Consider the following 13,737-nt stretch of genomic DNA (forward strand, 5'->3'; position numbering starts at 1 on the left):
TAAATTATAGTTTGCATCAAGAGTGAAGGCTGATCAATTCCAGCTTTGTTGACATGAACTGTTTGGCAAATTTGGTATTTAAAACTATTCAAATTCAGCTGAAATTGTCCAAATATAATACATTGTGTTTAAAAATGCACTATTCCACAAAGTTCTCCACATATTGCAGGAATTTCTCCCCATCTGTGCCCCCCACGTTACCTTTTCTCAATCTACCCTGGGGTAATTAAACTCATCAACTCTCTCAATCCTACCTATCTTTCAGACTTCCATAATCTATCTACAAATGTTGTCTTCTATTTCCTTCCCACTGTTTGGGAGTGTGTAATAAATACCCAACAAGGCCACTGCTCCCTTCCTGTTTATCACCTCCATTCAAGTAGATTCCAAGTCACGAACTGTATCTCGTTCAGGGCAATGATACTATCTTTGACCAAGATTACTACACTTCCTCCCCTCTTACCCATCCTGCTTTTTCTGGAAGCCTTCTAACCCGGGATGTTAAGTATCCAATCCTGTTCTGGCTTGACCAAGTTTCTATGAATGCTACTATGTCATATCCCCCAGAGCAATTTCTGCTTCCAGTTCCTCCGTTTTGTTCACTATTCTCTGTATTTGTGTTCATTCAGTTGAACTTTGCCCATTGGAAGGCAATCATTTCTTTGTTCACTGAAGCCTTTCCTCACTTCCTTTTCCCCATTCACCATCTCCTTTCTCTTTCCCTCTCTGGTATTCCAATGTCCCAAAAGTCTAAGCCTCTCTCTTCTGCATCACCCCTCAAGCCACACATTTACCTCCCTGATTTGCTTAAATGGTGAAGCCCATGGTGTGGGAAATATTTGAGATTGCTGTCCTGGAAGCGCTGTGTTACAAACTACTCCCTAACTCCTGAAACTGATCCTTCAAGACCTCCAATCTCTTGCCTATGTGGTTGGTCCCAAAAAAAAACACTGGTTGTTCACCCTCCCTTTTCACATGTTTATTCAGTCGTTCTGTTATGTGCTGAACCCTTGTACCTGGGAGCAACAGATCATATGGGACTCTCAATCATGGATACAAGTTAGACTCTGTATCCCTTGAACTGTTAAGTCACCCACCATGATTACCTTACTAATCTGCCGACCAGCCTCTTCTTTTTTTTCCCCCAAACTAACCTTGTACTGTGGTTTTCCCTCAGGTCATCCAAAACGACTCCATTATATTGCTCACAAAATAGGCATCTAAAATTCGATTCCTGTTATACAACTCCAGGGAGCCTTGGCTTTCCTGGATCTGCTTGTCTCCTTTTGGCAAATGGTCACCCACTCACCTGTCATCACTGCACACCACCTTGTCTACCTGTCATGATGTGGATGAACATGCTCATATGACTGATTCTGAAACCTTTTTCCTTGTGGGGAGAGTCACTGCTTCAAATTAGCCACATGTTGTTCAAGGACTGCTGCCCTCTGGCACTTCATGCAGATGTGGCTGTCCTCATGTCTTGTGAGATCAAAATCTCCCACATTTTACGTGCGTTGCACATCACAAGCTTTGTGACCTTTAGTTATGGAAAGTCAAAATAAGAGAAAAAGAGCCCTGTTGGACTGAAGGGTCTGTTTCCATGCTGTCCATCTCTATGACTCAATGACATTAATCCAGTAAAGTTCTGAAGAATTTTATATATTGTAAGTATCCATTTGTGCATTTTGTTGTGGATAAATATGCGTTTTACTGATCAATGGGGTGATTATTTACAAGAGAAGCTGTCTCCTTTTAAGAATGCACTCAATGTGCATGATATATTGCAATAATGAGTGCTTTCAAACAAATGTGCAGCATAAGGACCATAAACTGCAATCAACTAATGAATTAAAGGATTGATAAATGGAACAGTCGTCATCCTAAACGCAAAGGCACCTATAAATGCTTAACTAGAGAAACAGTCAGAAACAAATAGACAGCTGTGCAAGCCACCTGACCTGTAATTTGAGATGGTAAGGTTTCAGATGAAAGCTTTTCAGTATAAATATTAATTTAATATCCATGGTAGAGTGTGTACCATGAGACAATGTAAATGGAAATGTCATTTGATTCTAGTGGTTAAATCTGTGATGTAAATACATCATTGTTGACTTATTCTTCTGTGGCCTTTTTTTTCCAACTTTTTCAGCAAAGCCCTGCAACTGAAGTCAGAAGGCTGTCTGCAAAAGAATTTGCAATTCTGTAGCACGTTTTTTTATAATATCAGGTGGGGTCCCAGAGTGCCTTGCAGCCAATGAAATACTTGGAGTTTTTAAGTCATGTATTCATTCATGGTATGTGGACATTGTTTGTTGGATCAGCATTTCTTGCTTGTCCCTAGTTGTCCATGAGAAGATGATGCTGAACTGCACTTGAACTGCAGTAATCCATCCGATCTCCTCCTCTTCCTCTTCCTCTTCCTCTTCCTCCTCTTCCTCTTCCTCTTCCTCTTCCTCTTCCTCCTCCTCTTCCTCTTCCTCTTCCTCTTCCTCCTCCTCCTCCTCCTCCTCCTCCTCCTCCTCCTCCTCCTATTCCTCCTCCTCCTCCTCCTCCTCCTATTCCTCCTCCTCCTATTCCTCCTCCTCCTCCTCCTCCTCCTCCTCCTATTCCTCCTCCTCCTCCTCCTCCTATTCCTCCTCCTATTCCTCCTCCTATTCCTCCTCCTATTCCTCCTCCTATTCCTCCTCCTATTCCTCCTCCTCCTATTCCTCCTCCTCCTCCTCCTCCTCCTCCTCCTCCTCCTCCTCCTCCTCCTCCTCCTATTCCTCCTCCTATTCCTCCCCCTCCTATTCCTCCTCCTCCTATTCCTCCTCCTCCTATTCCTCCTCCTCCTCCTCCTCCTATTCCTCCTCCTATTCCTCCTCCTATTCCTCCTCCTATTCCTCCTCCTATTCCTCCTCCTATTCCTCCTCCTCCTATTCCTCCTCCTATTCCTCCTCCTCCTCCTCCTCTATTCCTCCTCCTCCTCCTCCTCCTCCTCCTCCTATTCCTCCTCCTATTCCTCCTCCTCCCCCTCCTATTCCTCCCCCTCCTATTCCTCCTCCTCCTATTCCTCCTCCTCTTCCTCCTCCTCCTCCTCCTCCTATTCCTCCTCCTCCTCCTCCTCCTCCTCCTCCTCCTCCTCCTCCTCCTCCTCCTCCTCCTCCTCCTCCCTCCTCCTCCTCCTCCTCCTCCTCCTCCTCCTCCTCCTCCTCCTCCTCTTCCTCTTCCTCCTCCTATTCCTCCTCCTATTCCTCCTCTTACTCCTCCTCCTCTTACTCCTCCTCTTACTCCTCCTCTTACTCCTCCTCCTCCTCCTCCTCCTATTCCGGACTCTGCTTAGGCAAATGTTGCAGTACCTTAGAACCCTTAGTAATGAATGCTCAGGCAATACTTTGAGCCTTCAGCTGTTTACTCCATTTCGTTTTTTTCTCTAAATGTGAAAGAAATTCGAGAAGGATAGCATCGGGTGGCAGTAATCTCTTCCAGATCACTGTTGCTCAGATCAGCAGAAATGTAGTAGTGTACTTTAGTACTGGCTCAGCACCAATACAGACAAGAGTTCAACTTTTGAACATTTTAATCTGAACTGTCACAATTTCTTTCCTTGGGTTTTGTTGTAGCATAGGAGGGAAGACACTGAATTCTCCTGTTTTAAGAGAATCGACCAGGTTTCCACTGTTGCTGCAATCCAATACTTCACTGTGTTCTTTCAGCTGTCTGGACCCTAAATGCTGGAACTTGTTCACACACTCCATCTCCCTGTAATGTGCAGTGTAAAATGGATTTCTTTAAGCTGGTCTTTGGTCCTCCATCTTAATGTCATCTCATATAGCTCTCAGTTAAAGTTGGTTTCATTACAAGTTGGGAAAACGCCTTGTGATGTTTCAATATGTTTGAAGGCAATTGACCACACATGGAGTATTGTGTACAATTTATGGTCCCCTTACTTGAGGAGGGATGTAGTTGTTTTGGAGACAGGTCAGAGGAGGTTCACGTGATTGATTCCCAAGATGAGGGGTTTGTCTTATGAAAAGAGATTGAGCAGTTTAGGCCTATATCTGCAGTATTTAGACATATGAGAAGAGATTAAATTGAGATGCTAAAGGGGATTGATAAAGTAGATGTTTCTTCATGTGGGGAAGTCTAGAACAAGGTCATAATTTTAGGATAAGAGGTAGCAGATTTAAATCAAGATGAAAAATTTATTCTGTGTTGTGAATTGGTGGAGTTCACTATCTTAGCGTGTGGTGGATGTCTGGACATTGAGTAAATGTAAAAGGTGGTGGACAGGTTTTTAATAAGTAATGGGTTAAAGGGTTATGGAGATTAGGCAGGAAAGTGGAATTGAGGCTAAGATGAGATTTGCCATGATGGTATTAAACGGCAGCGCAAGCTCAAAGGCCAAACTGTCGTTCCGGGGCCCTTGCAGGGGGGGCTGGTGGGAAGGTAGCTGGGAATGCAATAGGTAGATGAAGGTTAGGAGAAGGTGATAGGTCGGAGCAGACAGATGGGAAAGATGATGGACAGGCCAAGAAGATGGTGCCGAGTTGGAGGCTTGGGTCTGGGATAAGGTAGGGGGAGGGAAATGAGGAAACTGGCGGAATCCACATTAAACCCGTGTGGTTGGAGGGTCCCAAGGCGGAAGATGAGGTTGTTCAGGCTTTGGGTTGTTAGGATTTGGCGATGGAGGCCCAGGACCTGCATGTCCTTGGTGGAGTGGGAGGGGCAGTTGAAGTGTTCAGCCAGAGGGTGGTGGGGTTGGTTGGTATAGGTATCCCAGAGATGTTCTCTGAAATGATCTGCAAGTTGGTGTCCTGCCTCCCCAATGTGAAGGAGACCACATTGGGTGCAACCGATACAGTAGATGGCATTTGTGGAGGTATAGGTAAACTTCTGTTGGATGTGGAAGGATCCTTTTGGGCCTTGGGAGGTGGTGTGGGCACAGGCTTTGCACTTCCTGTGGTGGCAGGGGAAAGTGCCGGGAGTAGGGTGTGGGCTGGTGGAGGTGAGGATCTGACAAGGGAGTCATGGAGGTAATGGTCTCTCTGGAACGTTGATAGGGGTGGAGAGGGAAATATATACTTAGAGATGGGGTCTGTATGTTGGTGGCAGAGGATGATGTAATGTATATGGAGATATCCATCCAAATGAAACTTGAACCAATCTCTCAATTCCCTGATTATAGGTGATGCCACTAGTTTTATTAATCAAGGCCTTTGATATCAGGTGATAGAGTTGAGTAAAATTTTATTTTTCTTGAAGATTGTAATGTTGACTTCCATCTTTCCAGTGTGACCTTTACTGATTGTTTGCAGAGCTTTTAAAACTTTTAAATGTGTTCAAACATGTTATTACATGCATCTGAATTTAAACCCAAACCTTCCAGAATCACTACCACTACAAAACTCACCATAAGGAGTTATACTTGTACATTAATGAGAAAGTTGAATAAGGGTGGCACGGTGGCTCAGTGGTTAGTACAGTTGCCTCACAGCGCCAGGGACCTGGGTTCAATTCCTGCCTCGAGCGACTCTGTGGACTTTGCACATTCTCCCTGTGTCCACGTGGGTTTCCTCCAGGCACCCTGGTTTCATCCCACAATCCAAAGATGTGCCAGTCAGGTGAATTGGTCATGCTAAATTGCCATAATGTTGCTTGCGTTAGTCAGGGGTAAATATAAGGTAGGGAAATGGGTCTGGGTGGGTTACTCTTCAAAGGGTCAGCGTGGACTTTATTGGGCCAAATGGCCTAATTCAATACTGTAGCGAGTCTAATCTAAGTCTGTCTGTTTAAATTATGTGGAAACTGAGTGCTGTACAAACAGAGTAATGGGCACCCTCTGTTTCTGTGGCCAATGCACATTACATCAACAAAGCTGAGAAAAAAATAATGATAGGTTTTCTTAAAAATCTGCAGTCAGCTTTTTCTACAAAGCAATCAATCACTGGCTGTTGGTATCAAGCACTCTAAAAGCAGAGTAATTTATGTTAATTAGCGTTTCAGATTCTCAACTCAGGCATTGATGGCTAGGACCCAGGGATGGAGCTGCAGGATTATCATTGTCCCAGGGGTCAATGATACCTGGGGATCTGTTTGAAGACTTTTATTTTGCTCAATATCATGGGAAATGATCAAACTGAAGCTGCAAGCGCAGGAATCTAAGTTTGCAATTGATGGGAAATAATGCTGATAGAATCCAAAGCTAAACAGGATTAATTATTCAAATATACAGTTGGTTATGCTATAACGCATGTTTCTTCAACACGAGTTGGATTCAATATGGTTCAAGAATTTAGACCATTATTTGTGGAACGAGAACTTTCCTAATGCAATTCTGATCCCATTGGTTTAAGTGGTACTGCTATTACACAATTTCCTTATATGGGATGCATGGGAATGGAACTATCGCGTTATATCAAAACGGACTGTATTTAGGGAATTGAGAAAACAGGTCGGAATTCAATCTGGAATAACGGGACGTGTTAGATAGGAACTAACAAATATTGCTGGGTTCTATGACTCTTAAAGAAAACAATGCACAAAGTCAGTGCAAGAAATCAGTGTGTGCAGACAGACAATAAATGGATTTGTTGCAATAGATGCTCATGGAGGCAGCCAGCAAAGAAATCTAGATGGTGAGAGGTATTATTGGCAAGGTAGTCCTGAACTTCATAATTCATTAGGAGTGACTGCACTTGATAAGGTTGAGAAGTTCTGATCGGTGCCAAACAAACATAATATCAGGCCAAGCGGAATGATTGAGGGGATAACGGGAATTGGGTATGTGAATTGGATATATTCTCATTGGGGATGAGAGGGTTGAGAGTTAATGGAATGGCAGGTATTCGAACAGGACCCTAACCAACTCGATCCAGAACACACAGCCCCACCTGAAGTTTGGGGTGGAGGGAGTGGTAGCTCATCTATCATTGGGCGGCATGGTGGCACAGTGGCTAGCACTGCTGCCTCACAGCGCCAGAGACTTCGGTTCAATTCCCGCCTTAGGCAACTGTGTGTGTGGAGTTTACACATTCTCCCCGTGTCTGCGTGGGTTTCCTCCCACAGTCCAAAAATGAGCAGGTTAGGTGAATTGGCCATACTAAATTGCCCGTAGTGCTAGGTGCATTAGTCAGAGGGAAATATAGGGTAGGGGAATGGGTCTGGGTGAGTTACTCTTTGGACTTGTTGGGTCAAAGGAGATGTTTCCATACTGTAGGGAATCTAATCTAACATTGGAGCAGAACTAGGCCATTTGGCCCATTGAATCTGCTCTGCCATTTGATCATGGCAATATGTTTTTCAATCCCATTCTTCTGCCTTCCTCTATACCACTTCACCTGACTAATCAAGAACCTCTCTATCTCAGTCTTAAATATATTCAGTGACTTGCCTCCACACCCCTCTGTGGTAATAAGTTCCACAGATTAACTATCCTCTGGCTGAAGAAATTCCTCCTTGTCTCAGATGCAAAGGGTTATCCCTTCCTTCTGAAGTTGTGCTCTCAGATCCTGGACTCTCCTACAAGTGGAAACATCTTCTCCATGTCCACTCTATCCAGGCCTCTCAGTATTCTGTAAGTTTCAATCAAATCCTCCTAAAACTCTATCGAGCACAATCTAGAGTTCTCAATCACTCCTCATATGATGAGCCCTTCATCCACCTCCTCTGGACCCCCTCCAATGCCAGCATATCCTTGTCTAGATACAGGGACCAAACCTGCTCACGGTATTCCAAATGCAGTCTGACCAGAGCCATCTACATCCACAGCTTTCTACTCTTATATTCTAGCTGTCTTGAAATGGACACTAACCCTTTAACTTGCCTTCCCAGTTACATGTTAACTTTAAGGGAATGCTGAAGTAGGACTCCCAAGTCCCTTTGTGATTTCCAAAGCCTTTCCCCATTTAGAAAATGGTCGACAGCTCTTTTGTCTACCAATGTGCACAACCTCACACTTTCTGAAATTATATTCCATCTGCCACTTTTTTACCCACACTACCAGCCTGTCCAAGTCCTTCTGCAGCGTACCCACTTCCTCAGCATTACCTGTTCTTCACCTATGTTTGTGTTATCTGTAAAAATAGCAACAGCACCTTCAGTTTCTTCACCCAGATTGTTAATATATAATCTGAACAGTTGTCCCAACATAGACTATTTCATGAGTTTAAGAAGATTTGTAGCTCAGGTTGGGGTTTTGGATGTAAGTTTGCTCGCTGAGCTGGAAGGTTCATTTCCAGACGTCATGACCCTCTCTCACTAGTATCTTTATATACAGATAAGGAAGGACACCACTTCAACTGGGATAACATATCCATCCTAGGACAAGCCAAACAAAGACATGCACGAGAATTCTTAGAAGCATGGCATTCCAACCAGAACTCTATCACCAAACACATTGTCTTGGACCCCATTTACCACCCCCTGAGAAAAAGAATGGAAATGACATCACCAACCTAAGCAAATCCAAACATTAATAGAAAGCAGGAAACACGAGCGGTGCTTCTTCCAGAGGTTTACTGAAGATGTTACCCAGTAGGGTGATGAAATGTCTGAAAATGGACCTTCCACCTCAGTGAGCAAACCTACATCCAGAACCTCAACCTGAGCTACAAAGCTTCTTAAAACTCACTGTTTCCTATTTTTTACCTACCTCCATCTCTTCCTCTTTACACATAAACAGTGTATTCTATTCATTCATTCATTTTAAGTTTGATTTCTGGCACTGAGTAATATTTGATGAGAGAAATTTGAGTTAAAATAAAATCTGATATTGGAAATGTCCTATATTGTTTCTCTGGAGAACTATGGTATAAAGTATGACACTAAGCCACAGTGTGAAATGTTAGGTCAGACAGCTAAAAGCTTAGGAAAGCTCACTCCAGGATTAAACATAACAAGAATTGTGAATGACTGGCTTCATCTTACATTGTTCCCATGGGGAATAGATGAAATATGTAATTTAGGCACATCGTTTGGAGCGGGGAGTGGAACTGGTGCCTTCAGCTTTAATTGAAGAACATAAGCTGAATATAGCATGTTTGGAGCAACGGGTGACTTTGGACTTGTGATTTCTAGGTTACTAAAACACTCCAGTGGGGATAGTGGAAGTGTATGGGGGTTGACAGACAGATTCCCCATCTCATCTGGATCTGTTATAGACTCAAGTGAATAATCATTCTGATGATTTGGTAACACCATGCTTTTTGCAATATTTGATCAGGATGATAGAAGGTGAATTACATGGACCATGGTTTTCTGCAATGTAAGCTATGGAATAGTAATTCCTATTCTTTATAATTCACCCTTTTTTAGGAAGTATTTTCATAACCAGAGGCTGCACAAATGTTGCACTATTGGATTGTGATCTATATTCTGAGAGTGGAACTATTGGTTTAAAGCCATCATTAATTTAATTGACTTCAGCCCTACATGGTTTTCTTTTCATTACATATTCTGGCAAACAGCGGATGTCTTGGTAGGCTGAAGTTTTTTTTTAAAAAATCAAATTCCTTGAAAATCTATGCTTAAACAGTTATGCTGAAATATCTTTCTCAAGGACTTCTGTCTCTTTGCACTAAGTATTATGCATGAATTTAGAGCCCACAGACAGAGGGCAGCAAATCACAATGAGCAGATATCTACTCGAAATGCCAATGAGGTAAATGTTAAACTTTTGAGTATGAATTCTGAAATATAAAAATCTGTCAATGATTACAGCAACCTTTAAAGTAGAAGAATAACTTAACCTTTTGTGTTAGAAATTCACTAAATTAATATCGCATCATTTGATTTTACCCAAAAGATATTAATTAGTATTACTATTAATTAATCTCTCTGCTATTTTAGTGCATTACGTGTTCTGTCCTTAATTCATTTATTTTGAAGAGGTTAATGGCTTTTTTAAAAATAAGATAGACAACACCTTAATGGAACCAAATGCACTAGTGTATTAGTGTCTGCAATTCAGAGTTTTAGAAATTTCCTCTGAAGAAATTCCTGGTGACCACCTGATTGTAAGACTAGGGCTGCTGGTATTAAACTCTCCGACCAGAGGAAGCAATTTTCCAGTTTCTATAACAATTATTACAGTGCTGAAGAAGGACCTTCAGTCTATGTCTGCACAGGCTCCTCAATGAGCGTCCAGTGCTATTCTCCTGCCTTCACTCAGCATTCTGCTTTCTTTTCACGTAGTCTTCTAATTCCCTTGTGAATGTCTTGATTAAACCTTGCATCCACCGTGCTCTAAACTATTCCATTCCACATCTAATCATAGAAACATAAAAAACAGGAGTAGGCCATTCAGCCCTTTGAACCTGTTTTCTCAGCTATTTTCTTTCCCACAGGTTCACTAATCTGTGAATGAAGAAATTTGTACTCACTTCAGTCCTAAATGGCCTACCTATACGTTAGACGGTGACTCTGGTTCCAGATTCTCCTTTCATCGGGATCATCCTTCCTGTCTAGCCCTGTTAGGTTTCTGTGAGACCTTCCCCCGATGTGTACCTAAGCTCCAGTGAATATAATCTTAACTGATCCAGTTTCTCTTCATACGTCAATCCTACCATCCAGGAGTCATTTCGTAAACTTTTGTTGTATCCTCTTGATAGCCAGGACATCCTTCCTGAGATAAGGAGACCAAAACTGCACACAGTATTCCAAGTGTGCTCTCACCTCGGCCCTGTATAATTGTAGCCAGGCACCTCTGCTCGAATCCTCTTGTGAGGAAGGTCAGCATGCCATTTGCTTTCTTCAATGTCTGCTGCATCTGCGTGCTTACCTTCAGCACTAACTCGCTGTGTGTAAACATTTTTCCTCCCAATACTTTTGCCTCTTTTACCAGTTACTATATATCTGTGCTGCCTTGCTTTTGATTTCTTCCCAAGTGGAACATTTTCTATCCATTTACTTGGTCCAGACCACCCATGATTTTTAATCGGACCTCCTCAGCCTTCTCCTCCAAGGAGAACAGTCCTCCTTTATGCTCACCAATGTCTTTACATCCTTCGTAAAGTGTCCAGAACTGTACACCATACTCCAGCTGAAGCCAAACTAGTGTTTTATACAAGTTCAACCTAATCTCCTTGCTGCTGTGTTCCATGCCTCTATTAATAAAGTGTAGGTTGCAGTATACTTTCGTAATTGCTTACTCAAATTGTCCTGCCACTTATAATGACTTATGCACATATGTACCTAGGTCACTCTGTTCCTGTCAAGTCTTCAAGAATTATATGTGTCAGTTATATCACCTCTCATTCTTCAGAGGCTTTCAGAAGTGTCTTACTATATTTATCATTATGGTTTATATTTAGAATATTAATTTCATGTCAAACATATGGCATGTGGGTTTTTACTCAGCTTCCTGCCCCTTGGTTTACTCTGCTCGGAGGGCCTTCAGTTCTGGCCCTTTCACCTTGCAGCTGCAGCTATCTCAGCCTTTAGTGTATCCCTCAGCATATTGGTACATGCCAAGGTCTAGGACAATCTGTGACACTTGGTTGGTGGCAGCTTTTTTTCACTAAACGTCTGGCAGGTTTCGGGAAAACCTAAGAGAGTCTTTCTTTGTGTTGTTGGTCCTCCAGGCACAGTTGTTTACTGTGCATGTGTTTCCATGTACAGCCTATAGAGTCTACAGGACTGCATCATAGAGCTGTTTGGGATGGACCTCAATGAAACCCACCTTCTTAGTCCAGACCTCCTTTGCAAATGCACATTCCACAAGAAGGTGGATGATGGGAAAGTCGTGGCTACTCCATTTTTCCTTACATTTTCCATATATTTCCACTGGCGTTCAGAAGCATGAGACATGATCTCATTGAAATATAGGGTTCTTTAAGGAGTTAGTCAGGCTGAGAGATTTACCCTCTGGTCTAGGACCAGAGAATTTAGTCTCCGAATAAAGGTGGGGAGGCAATTTAAGACTGAGATGAGGAGGAATTGCATCTCTCGGAGGGTTGTGAGTCTTTGGAACTCCTTACCACAGAGGGGTGTAAAGTCCTTGTGTAAACTGAAGGTGGAGATAGATTTTTCATCAGTTGGGTAATTGAGGGTTGCAGGGTGAATACAGGAAAGTGGATTTGAGAGATGTTGGATCAGCCATGATCCTATTGAATGGCAGAGCAGGCTCAAGAGCTGAACAACCTACCCCCAATTCTATTTCTTATGGTCTTATACAACAACCCTATATATTTTTTCATTGTTTTGGAGATCAAAGAGAGGATTGTTGTTGGGTAAAGCATTGTTTATTTTGATTAAGTGAGAGGAATTTTAACTACCTCTAATGTAATTCATTTACGTAAATTAGGCACATAAGTTTATAGTTAGAGAAATCTATTAACTAAATTGAGCCTTCAAGAGTGTGTGCAATTAGGAATAGTATATTAATTAATTATGCTAAGTAGAAGTAAATTACACATACAGCAACGGCTGATTAAAAAACAGGTTGCCTGTCCCATAACTCAAATTACCACAGCACAGAAAGCTTGACAATAAGCTGACACTAGGGAATGAGAAATGATCAATTATTTTGTTCTCTGTATAAACTTTTAATTTGAGTCTGCTGCTGTCAAAGGGCAGAGTTTCTATTTAAAGGGGAGGGGCCCCTAATCTTTACAGAATTGCAGTTGACAAGGTAATCCTGATGTCTGTTAGGAACAGGAGGAGGTTAGTGAGTCCTTGACCCTGCTTCACCAAGCAACCAGGTTACACCTGATCTGTCCTTCAGCCCCTTGACCCTGCTTTGCTCTGAAAGTTCTGACCACCAGCAACTTTAAGGGAGAGAGTTTCAGATTTCCTTTCCTCTTTGTATAATGGTACTTCCAGTTTCAGTCCTGAATGGCCTTGTGCTTATTTTAAGGCTATATTTCCATACAACAACAATTTGCATTTATATGCCACCTTTAATGCAGTAAAATATCGTAAGGTGCTTCAGAGGAGTGACTATTGACAAGCCTTGACACTGAGCTACATGAGGAATATTTTTATGGTGTTATGACAGTAGAAAGTGGTGACACTACATGACAGTTTTCACTGTGTAGTTTTTAAGAGTACATGTGACAATAAATGAATTAAATCAAATCAAATGGAAGGTATTATGAGGTTATCATCATGGAGATTTAAGGCATGGAAGGAGGCTGTTTTGCACATTGTGTATGTACTAGCCATCGAGTATCTGCCTGTGTTAATCCCATTTTCCAGCATCTAGCCTGCAGCCTGTAAACTATAGAGCTCTATCTGGGTCTCACTTCTCAGGGGTTTATTAGGAAGCTCTGTGCCACTCTGACCAGCTCTTTAACTGAAGTCAGAACAGATTACAAACTAGAAAAATGTTATCCTTATTTTTGTCCCAAGTCCCAGTCAGGTCAGTTTTTCCAGGCTGCTTTACAATGATACTGACTTACTGCACACTCCTCTCAGTCTCCAGTACCTTAAAGGAAATGAAAGAGATCCATGGGTTTCTGGAGGGAATTCCTGAGTTTAGGGCCCAGGCAATTGAAGGCAAATAGTGCTGTTGGGAGTTACTATGTGTTTTCTGCATGACTATAAACTAAAATGGAAGTTGATAGTCATAGAGCTGCACAGCACAGAAACAGACCCTTCTGTCCAACTCCTCCATGCTAACCAGATATCCTAAATTAATCTAGTCCCATTTGCCAGCATTTGGCCCATATCTCTTTAAACCTTTCCTTTACATATACCCATCCAGACGCCTTTTAAATGCTGTAATTGTACCAGCCTCCACCACTTCCTCTGGCA

The sequence above is a fragment of the Hemiscyllium ocellatum genome, chromosome 39, assembly GCF_020745735.1.
Source record: "Hemiscyllium ocellatum isolate sHemOce1 chromosome 39, sHemOce1.pat.X.cur, whole genome shotgun sequence".
NCBI lineage: Eukaryota > Metazoa > Chordata > Chondrichthyes > Orectolobiformes > Hemiscylliidae > Hemiscyllium > Hemiscyllium ocellatum.